The sequence below is a fragment of the Telopea speciosissima genome, chromosome 4 (genome assembly GCF_018873765.1).
Source record: "Telopea speciosissima isolate NSW1024214 ecotype Mountain lineage chromosome 4, Tspe_v1, whole genome shotgun sequence".
In the NCBI taxonomy this organism is placed as follows: Eukaryota; Viridiplantae; Streptophyta; class Magnoliopsida; order Proteales; family Proteaceae; genus Telopea; species Telopea speciosissima.
Window position 1 is genome coordinate 10,026,158 of NC_057919.1, and position 9,964 is coordinate 10,036,121.

The following is a 9,964-nucleotide window of genomic DNA, read 5'->3' on the forward strand; positions in this document are numbered from 1 at the left end:
CTCCTGCATCTATGACTGGAAACCTTAGCTCAGGATAACTTCCCTCCTCAGAGTACCTGAAATCGGAGACATGGTAAGCTTTAGAGTAGTACTTGCATTACTCAGATTATGTGGGGGAAAGAGGAGAGAAAAAGAAGAAAACGTTTAGTTGAGTACCTACCATGTTTTTGAAGTAGGCTCTCGGGCACTGGGAAAGGTGGAAGAAAACTAGCCTATCCAGGAATCATAATTTTCTCTTTGGAAGAGACATGGCGATGTATAATAACCATCAACTACCACCAGAAGGGCTTATTGGTTTCCTCCATTACGGGGTTAGTTCAAGCTGATTGAATTTTGATAGTTACTCTCTTCACAATCTGGAGCAAACCGGGATACGAGGAATTATAAGAATTTATGGTGGAAGGTTTATAATCTACAGATCCTATCACGGTGGGGGACTTGATAAAACCTAAGCTTGGGGCTCTAAATCTGGGGTTCCGGCTCTTTAGCGGCTTAAGGTGATTCGTCATAAATTATTAGAAGGGAGTCAGATGATGTTGGAGACTTTGCTTCTGTTCAGACAAGTGAGATTTATTGTGGCCATATTGTTCTACTTGGCTTCAAGATCCTGCAGCTCCATTATTAATGAGCTCTCTAAGACAGATGCAAGGTGAGTGTTCGCATACCCTTTTTTGGTATGGTGAGGTGCTTTGTAATGTTTGAATTTTTTCCTTGCTTTGCAGCTTCTTGTAGCTTCCTTTGTTTCGTTTTGCTATTGAAATTATTATTTATCATTAAAAAAAATTTATTGGTTCCCCTCCATCTTTAACCTTCTTTCTCATAATGTTCCTTCTATTTAGGCTTGTCAATGGGTTGGTTCGAGATGGATCAGTCTTGGTCCAGTCCAAATCCATTCAGGAAATGTGTTGGCCTGATCTAATCCAGTAGTCCGATGAACCACTCTGATGGACAGTGAGTCGATTTTTTTTAACCCAAAATGATTCGAATATGTTATCCGATTATTTATACTTTGTAGAATCATTGGCAACCCAAGAAGGGGTGAATTGGGTATCTAAAGATACATGACTTCATTAAAACATTTTTCTGATCACTCTCTGAAAATGATCAACCCCTCACAATTTCTTTCCTAGATAGCAATTATTCTTTACAAATCATCACTTGTGATCCCTTTTTGGAGACTCTCAATCCCTCACAAGTCTTATAAATGAATGAAGAGAAGAAAATAATTTAGCCTTGGTTGAAAATGATTTTTTTCATTCTTTTAAACCCACGATTATGGTTTGCAAATAGAGCCTAGAAGTCTTAGGAAGCTTTCCAACGTTCTCCTTAAATTAGAGAACATCTACAACAGCAACAACAAATATGGCTGTTAGAGTTTCCAACTGCTCTATTCTGAGATTGAGTTGGACAGGCCCTTCTGCTTGTCGACTCCCTTGATTGGAAAGTAGCTGCTAAATGATTGTTGAAGAGTTTTTGGTAAAGTAAAGACCATCTAGTCGACTGTAGAGGTGTAAATGAATAGTCGAAATCCGTTTTCGTATTCGTGTTTGTATCTATTTAGTACTATCCGAATCCGTTCGAAAGCTAAATGGATGCGGATACGGATAGATTATAGCTATCCGAAAAGTTATATTTACATGTAAATGGATAAAATATTTGATCTGTATCGGTGTCCGTATCCGTTTAGCACTATCCGAATCCGTCTGATAACTAATCAGATGCGGATGCGGATATAGCATTATCCGAGCTGAATCTGATCCGTTTACAACCCTAGTCGACTACTTGGCAAGGCCAGAAGACCGATTAAGCACAAGTTTTTTCATCATACACAAACAGGTTAGTTATCACCAAAACACAATACAAAATGCAATGTCTAAATGGCAACATACATCTCAATGGTCGAATTTTAATCCAAAGTAAGCATGGAAAGTTGCTCAAAGTTTTGTTAAACTTAACAAAATGTCATAACATAGATATGACTATAAAAACAAGGACAAAGGAACGGTAACTGATGTGTGTGGGCGTGTACCTGCGTCTAGACACAGCCCGACACAAAAAGACTGCCACACCCTTCGACCTTTCCACCTTTATAGAGGGGTGCGACGATCTGTTCCTCCGGTTGTATGCAGGCACACGTATACACCCACATAACAACACCAGTTACATCTAAGCCAACGTAGACGAATGAAGGAGCGTAAGGCGGATTAGATCTAGTACTGGACCAAAGTTAAGATTGGGCTGGGGCCATACAGCATTGATTAATCGTCAGGCTCTACCCTTTTTTTGCTAAAGGTCAGCAATGTATATATATAAGAAATGGGAAAATATGTACAAGGAATGACTCATGATTTCCTAAGAAGCTATCCTGAGTTCTAACGTGAAACCTTCGGCATAGCCCTTAGTTTACCGTTAGCCGAAGATGCAATCTAAGTAAATCTATAGAAAGGCCGTTCTAGCGCTTCCCAATAGACAGTCTGCATAATAAAATGGGGTGGACTAGTCCAACAAGTGGTGCATTTCCTTTTCGCTGCGTGGGTTGCTCGTCAGGCTCTACCCACTCAGACAAATTGTCTTGGATAGCCCTACTGGGCCTCAAATCTACCATTCGAAACTAAGTTGTCGCAAATTGTATATGTCACGTTTCCATCAAAAAAATTGTATACGTCACGTTTACCCAAAAAAAATTGTATATGTCACCATCTAATAATGCGGTACTTATAAAACCCAAAATAGTTCAAAAATAAAATTTTGGACTCCTATTGAACAGCAAGACTGGCAGCATCAATCTTATTCAGGCTAAGTTTCTCTCGACCCTATGGTGAAGAGAGAATCTCTTCATCCATCCCATCTGACCCTGTAATTGGACTGGAAAAAGATATTGGATCATCCACAATAGGTGTCGATGGGAGTGGGAGTTGATGATGATCTAATCATAGTGTCAAGTCACCATTGGTGAAGAGATTTTCATTTCATCATAGGTGAAGAAGGAAAACTTAATCCTTGTTCAGTAGAAAGTAGGAAGAGAGAGGGAGAGACAAAAAGAACAAGAGGAGTGACTAGTGCTCAAGCTCTAGTGTGATGCATTGGCTTCATATCAGGAAATGCATTGCCAATCTCCTCCGCAACTAGTGAAGGAATAGTTATTTAAAAATGAGTTAAAGAATGCCACCCGGTCGTGTCCAAGGTGTGGGCACTGCACCTAGACACAGTTGGACATGAAAATAACTCTGTCATGGCGCTTGGACTTTCAGCCTTGGAATGCGGGCTGGTCGGTCATTCTACACCCAATTCTTTATCCCTCTAATCTTGCCCCCCATGAAATTAAAGAACCACATTTATGTTAATGCTCTTGCGTACGCTCTCATTGGCCCCCACGCTGATGCTGGCAATACACAACTAGACAATGATCTCTAGCCCATTCTATTGATGCTATCTACATTAACATCTATTCATTGTTTGACTTTCAAGATTTAGTTTTCAAACAAATTGGACTTCACCAGTATCAAAATAATTTTGAAAATTTGTTAAAATGATTAGTCTCTATTTGAAAAAAAGAGTGAAAGAAAATCATGAAGTCTCTTCCCTATCTCTTATCTTATTTTTTTTTTTTTTTTGGGATATTGATTCAGAAATAATGTGAAAAGATATACTGCCCTCGCATGGGTAAGATTGAGATTACAATTCCAATCTAACCCATATGGGAGTTATAACACCTGCCCATGTTCTTTCTAAATCATCATATTCTTTTAACCCTTTTTTATATGTGTGTGTGTGTCTTGGGTAAAGATCCTCTTGTAATTGGTCAGTGCTTATTTTGACTTTATTTTTTATATTGAATGGTAAATGACTTCTAAACATAAATTTTTGACATTGAATAGTAAATGACTTCTAAACTTAAAACTGTATTAAATACACCATCTATGCTTAATCAAAAAATGTTTCTTGTAAACAAATTTCTAAACGGTCACATATAAGGAGTGCATTTTCAAAAACTTTTTTAAAAATCCTTTTGAATGCAAGTGTTTTTAGATTTTTTTTTTTATAGCTTTTATGAATGGCAAAAATGTAATAGAGGTACAATTCAAATAGATTAGTAGAAAGAGCAAAACGAAATACTAAGACAACATAGGTAAGTGTGGTGTGATATTATGGTCAAACAAACCATTGGATGGTTACCACCCATTAACACTCTTAGGTAAAGGTGGGATTTGATCTTTATACAAGCCTTGGGTCTTTACCAAGTTGGTACCTTAAAGTGTTAAAACTATTATCGACTCTTTTTTAACTTTTCAAGCATATCTCAACACTTCACTTTTTGCCACATGACGTGTTGCAATATGGCATCTAAAAAGTCATGTTTCATAGTGGATAAAACATTTTTTGTCTAAACCACCAACCTTTTTTAACTGTTCAGTGTTTAATTTGACTTTACTTGACTTGACATTGAATGGTAAATGACTTCTAAACTTAAAACTGCATTAAATACACCATCCATGCCGAATCAAAAAAATTCCATACCACATGACGCTTGTAGGGAGCTTTCTAAGCTGCCACATATAAGGAGTGGGTTTTCAAAAACTATTTTAAGAGATCCTTTTGAAAGCAAATGTTTTAGAATTTTTTTTATAGCTTTCATAGATGGCAAAAGTGTAACAGAAGTACACTCCAAATAGACTAGTAGAAAGAGCAAAATGAAATACTAAGACAATAGGTAAGTCTATGGCACAAAAGGTCCTAGCTTTTGAGCCACGTGATGGTGAGATAATATGGTCAAATAAATCATTGGATGGATAAATAGATCAATGGCCACATCACCTACTAACACTCCTGCATAAAGATGATATTTGATCTTTATACAAGCCTAAGGCCTTTACCAACTATGTTAATTGGTACCTTAAAGTGTTAAAACTATTATTGACTCTTTCTTGACTTTTCAAGTATATCTCAACACTTTGATTTTTGCCCATTTTTGCCACATGACGTGTTTCAATATGGCATCTAAAAAACCATGTTTCATGGTGGATAAAACATGTTCTTTCTAAACCACCAACCTCTTTTAATTGTTCAGTGTTTAATTTGACTTGATTTGACATTGAATGGTAAATGACTTCTAAACTTAATATTGTATTAAATACACCATCGATGCTTTGGGGTTGCCGAGATATAGATTCTGGTAGTTCCAGGGGTTGGGTCGTGGTGTAGTTTTGCCTCTACCTTGGGTGGAGGTTACTTTGTGCCGTGTCGGTTGGTTTTTGCTACTTTTGTTTTTTTGATTTGCCCTTCTTAATACAAGGATCCTTTAGCAAAAAAAAAAATACAACATCGATGCCGAATCAAAAAAATTTCATGCCACATGACGCTTGTCACATATAAATAGTGGGCGTTCAAAAATTATTTTAAGAGATCCTTTTGAAAGAAAATGCTTTAGATTTTTTTTTATTGCTTTTATAGATGGCAAAAGTGTAATAGAAGTACAATTCAAATAGATTAGTAGAAAGAGCAAAATGAATTACTAAGACAATAGGTAAGTGTATAGCACAATAGGTGCTAGCTTTGAGCCACGTGGTGAGATAATATGGTCAAACAAACCATTGGATGGTTAGATAGATCAATACCCACACCACGCACTAACACTCATAGGTAAAGGTGGGATTTGATCTTTATACAAGCCTTAGGTCTTTACCAACTATGTTAGTTGGTACCTTAAAGTGTTGAAACTATTATCGACTCTTTTTTAACTTTTCAAGCATATCTCAACACTTCACTTTTTGCCACATGACGTGTTGTAATATGGCATCTCAAAAACCATGTTTCATGGTGGATAAAACTTTTTTTCTTTCTAAACCACCAACCTCTTTTAACTATTCAGTGTTTAATTTGACTTGACTTGACATTGAATGGTAAATGACTTCTAAACTTAAAACTGTATTAAATACACCATCCATGCCAAATCAAAAAAATTTCATGCCATATGACGCTTGTAGGCAGCTTTCTAAGCTGCCACATACATATAAGGAGTGGGTTTTCAAAACCTACTTTAAGAGATCCTTTTGAAAGCAAATGTTTTAGTATTTCTTTTATAGCTTTTATAGATGGCAAAAGTGTAACAGATGTACAATTCAAATAGACTAGTAGAAAGAGCAAAATGAAATATTAAGACAACAGAGGTAAGTGTATGGCACAATAGGTGCTAGTTTTTTATCCACGTGGTGAGATAATATGGTCAAACAAACAATTGGATGGTTAGAGGAGATCAATACTCACACCACCCACTAACCCTCCTAGATAAAGGTGAGATTTGATCTTTATACAGTCCTAAGGTCTTTACCAACTATGCTAGTTGGTACCTTGAAGTGTAAAAACTATTATTGACTCTTTCTTGACTTTTAAGCATTTCTCAACACTTTGATTTTTGCAACATGGCGTGTTTCAATATGACAAATCATGTTTCATGGTAGATAAAACATGTTCTTTCTAAACTACCAACATCTTTTAACTGTTGAGTGTTTAATTTGACTTGATTTGACATTGAATGGTAAATGACTTCTAAACTTAATACTGTATCAAATATACCATCCATGCCGAATCAAAAAAATTTCATGCCATTTGACGCTTGTCACATATAAAAAGTGGGTGTTCAAAAACTATTTTAAGAGATCCTTTTGAAAGCAAATGTTTTAGATTTTTCTTTATTGCTTTTATAGATGTGAAAAGTGTAATAAAAGTACAATTCAAATAGATTAGTAGAAAGAGCAAAATGAATTACTAAGACAATAGGTAAGTGTGTAGCACAATAGATGCTAGCTTTTGAACCATGTGGTGAGATAATATGGTCAAACAAACGATTGGATGGATAGATAGATCAATACTCATACCACCCACTAACACTGTTAGATAAAATGGGATTTGATCTTTATACAAGCCTTAGGTCTTTAACAACTATGCTAGTTGGTACCTTAAAGTGTTAAAACTATTCTTGACTCTTTCTTGACTAATCAAGCAGATCTCAATACTTTGCTTTTCTAAAAAACCATGTTTCATGGTGGATAAAACATGTTCTTTCTAAATCACCCAACTCTTTTAATTGTTCAATGTTTAATTTGACTTGACTTTTGACACTGAATGGTAAATGACTTCTAAACTTAAAAGTGTATTATATACACCATCTATGCCGAATCAAAAAAATTTCATGCCAGGTGACGCTTGTAGTAAAATGCCACATATAAGGAGTGGGTGTTCAAAAACTTTTTTAACAGATCCTTTTGAAAGCAAATGTTTAGAATATTTTTTTTAAAGCTTTTATAAATGCAAAAAATGTATCAAAAGTACAATTCAAATAGATTAGTAGAAAGAGTAAAATGAAATATTGAGACAATAGATAAGTGTATATCACAATAGGTGCTAGCTTTTGAACCATGTGGTGATGTAATATGGTTAAACAAACCGTTGGATGGATAGATAGATCAATACCTGCACCTACTAACATCTTAACATCCCTAGGTAAATGTGACATTTGATCCTTATACAATAAGCCTTGATTAGGTATTTACCAACTGGTAGTTGGTGCCTTAAAGTGTTAAAACTAATATTGACTCTGTCTTGACCTTTCAAGCATATATAAACACTTTGCTTTTTGCCACATGCCATGTTTCAATATGGTATCTAACAAAAACATGTTTCATGGTGGATAAAATTTTGGTACATTGACTAAGGAGGGTTGGTGGGTGTGATATGAAGTGGCACTTGGTCGCCTTATATGTAAACACTTGACAAGATAGTGGGGTCAACTTCTTTATTTTTTATTGGGCAGAAGATCGTCAAGCTTTGTGGCCCCTGCACAAACACGAGGCCAATGAGAGAGTATGCAGGGCATAGGGGAAAAAATTTTGCTGCTACGCCCATAGTAAGAGTGTTCCTACTACAAGGCTAGCAGCCAAGGAAATGGAATAATTCACTTCCCCTTTGGGTTCATAAATACCTTCCTAGGTTTTATTATTTTCTAAAATACCCCTTAAGATCTCATTTCCTTGGCTGCCAGCCTTGTAGCAGGAACATTCCTACTACTAGTGTAGCAGCAAAATTTCGTCGGGGCATAGGGGGTGGGAATTTTTAAATTTAGGGGGGAGGTAGGGTGGTTATTTGCACGGTCCAATGTTTGGGTGCAGGTTGCACACAGCCTGACAAAGATCTTTTTTTCCTTTTTTATTTTATGAAACAATGGGCATCAACTTTGTTAAACAAAACAAGTCCATTTCAGTTTCCTATAAGTGACAACTTCATATAGGGTTTCATGACAACATGTATCCTTTTGTTTCCACTAATGTCCTTCTATGCAGCCATTAAAAGTATTTAGAGAGGCATTTGTAGAAGAAAAAGGATACGTATCATCATTAAATCATACATGGAACCTTCAGTTCCATGTACAAGTATTGAGAGGGACATTTGTGGTAGAAAAAGGAAACGTATCATCATAAAATTATAAATGGAGCCTTCATGTACAGGGAACTGATCCGGACTCAAAAGAAACTAGAAGGAAAATGATAGTTTTATGCTTCTAGACGGCAACTAGTAGTTTCCAAAGGTTAACCTTTTGGGATTGATATGTGATCTGTGTGATTACACTTTCATCGAAAAAAAAACAAATTAGTAGTTTCCAAAAACTAATTTGACCAGGCCATTGCTGCTCCATATATAAAATTAAAATGGTAGATATCAATCAAGGATAAGGTAATAATGTATTAAGGTCAATGATGTATTAAGGCATGAAATGCAACTAAAGGGAAAATGATTTGCACGCTGCTGGTAGTTCACGTACTCTTACATTCTTTGACTCTTTCTTCATTTTCTCTCTTTCCTGACCATATGGAACTCTGTACATAAACTTTATTAATACTCTCTTTTCTGTGTATCCATTGACATTGTGTGCAAGATGTCAATATACACCAGCAACATATTGATTCCCTAAAAAAAATTGAGAGGAGGATGTCCATGCTGTCGGCTTGGAAATAACTTTTGACGTGCACCAATTAGGGAACGACGATAATTTTTTTAATAAGAAGATAATGGAGGAGAGAAAATGTCAAAAAAAAGTATGGTGAACATTTTTAGTAAACCATGGAATGGGATGCATCGAGAAACCTACGAGTCACATCATGTAGTGGCACACTCAAACTAGAAATAGAACTAGCAATTGAGCAGTTGGAAACAGTGGAAATATATTTGGAGGGTATTTTGGGGAAATATTAAAACCTAGGAGGGTTTTGTCTTATTCCTTTTTTAAATAGATATATATTAAAAAAAAAAAAAAAGAGAAAATGTTTTTTGAGCCATTAGGAGAGGGTACACTAGCACCTCTGTGTCTTTCTCTCTCTTTTTCACATGAAATGGCATTGTTGTCTTTTAATGTAAGATACCATTTTATGTTATTTGTGCGCTCATTTATACCACTTGCTCAGAGAATTATCTCTTAAAGAAAATTTAAAAAAAGATGAATATAAAAAAAGTTTATGGTCGAAAAAAAAAACCTTTGTTTTAATTATTAATATTATTCATAAACAAGAAAGGGATTTCTCAGTTCATATTTTATGCTTACTTGAAGGAAGAGACTTATATTGGATCTAAAGTAATGTAAAAATGATGACCGCGTTATTGGTATCATGCGCCCTTTCACACTTTGTCTCCCTACGTATAAACCGTGTGACATCTCCTCTTATGCTCCCATTGACTTGTCGTGAGAGAATTCATTCCGCATGGATAATATGTGGATCACTTACCCTACAAACTTTTATAACTTTGTATTACATAAATCTCATGAGGAAGGCATGTTATTGCTTGACAAAACCATCATGAAAAAGGCATGAAATATTGGCACCTGAAACAATAAAGTAGATTATTGTGTTTTATTCAAATCCTAAGAAATTACATGCTAAAATTGTTCAATTTGTGCTTTAATCCTAAGTATTCT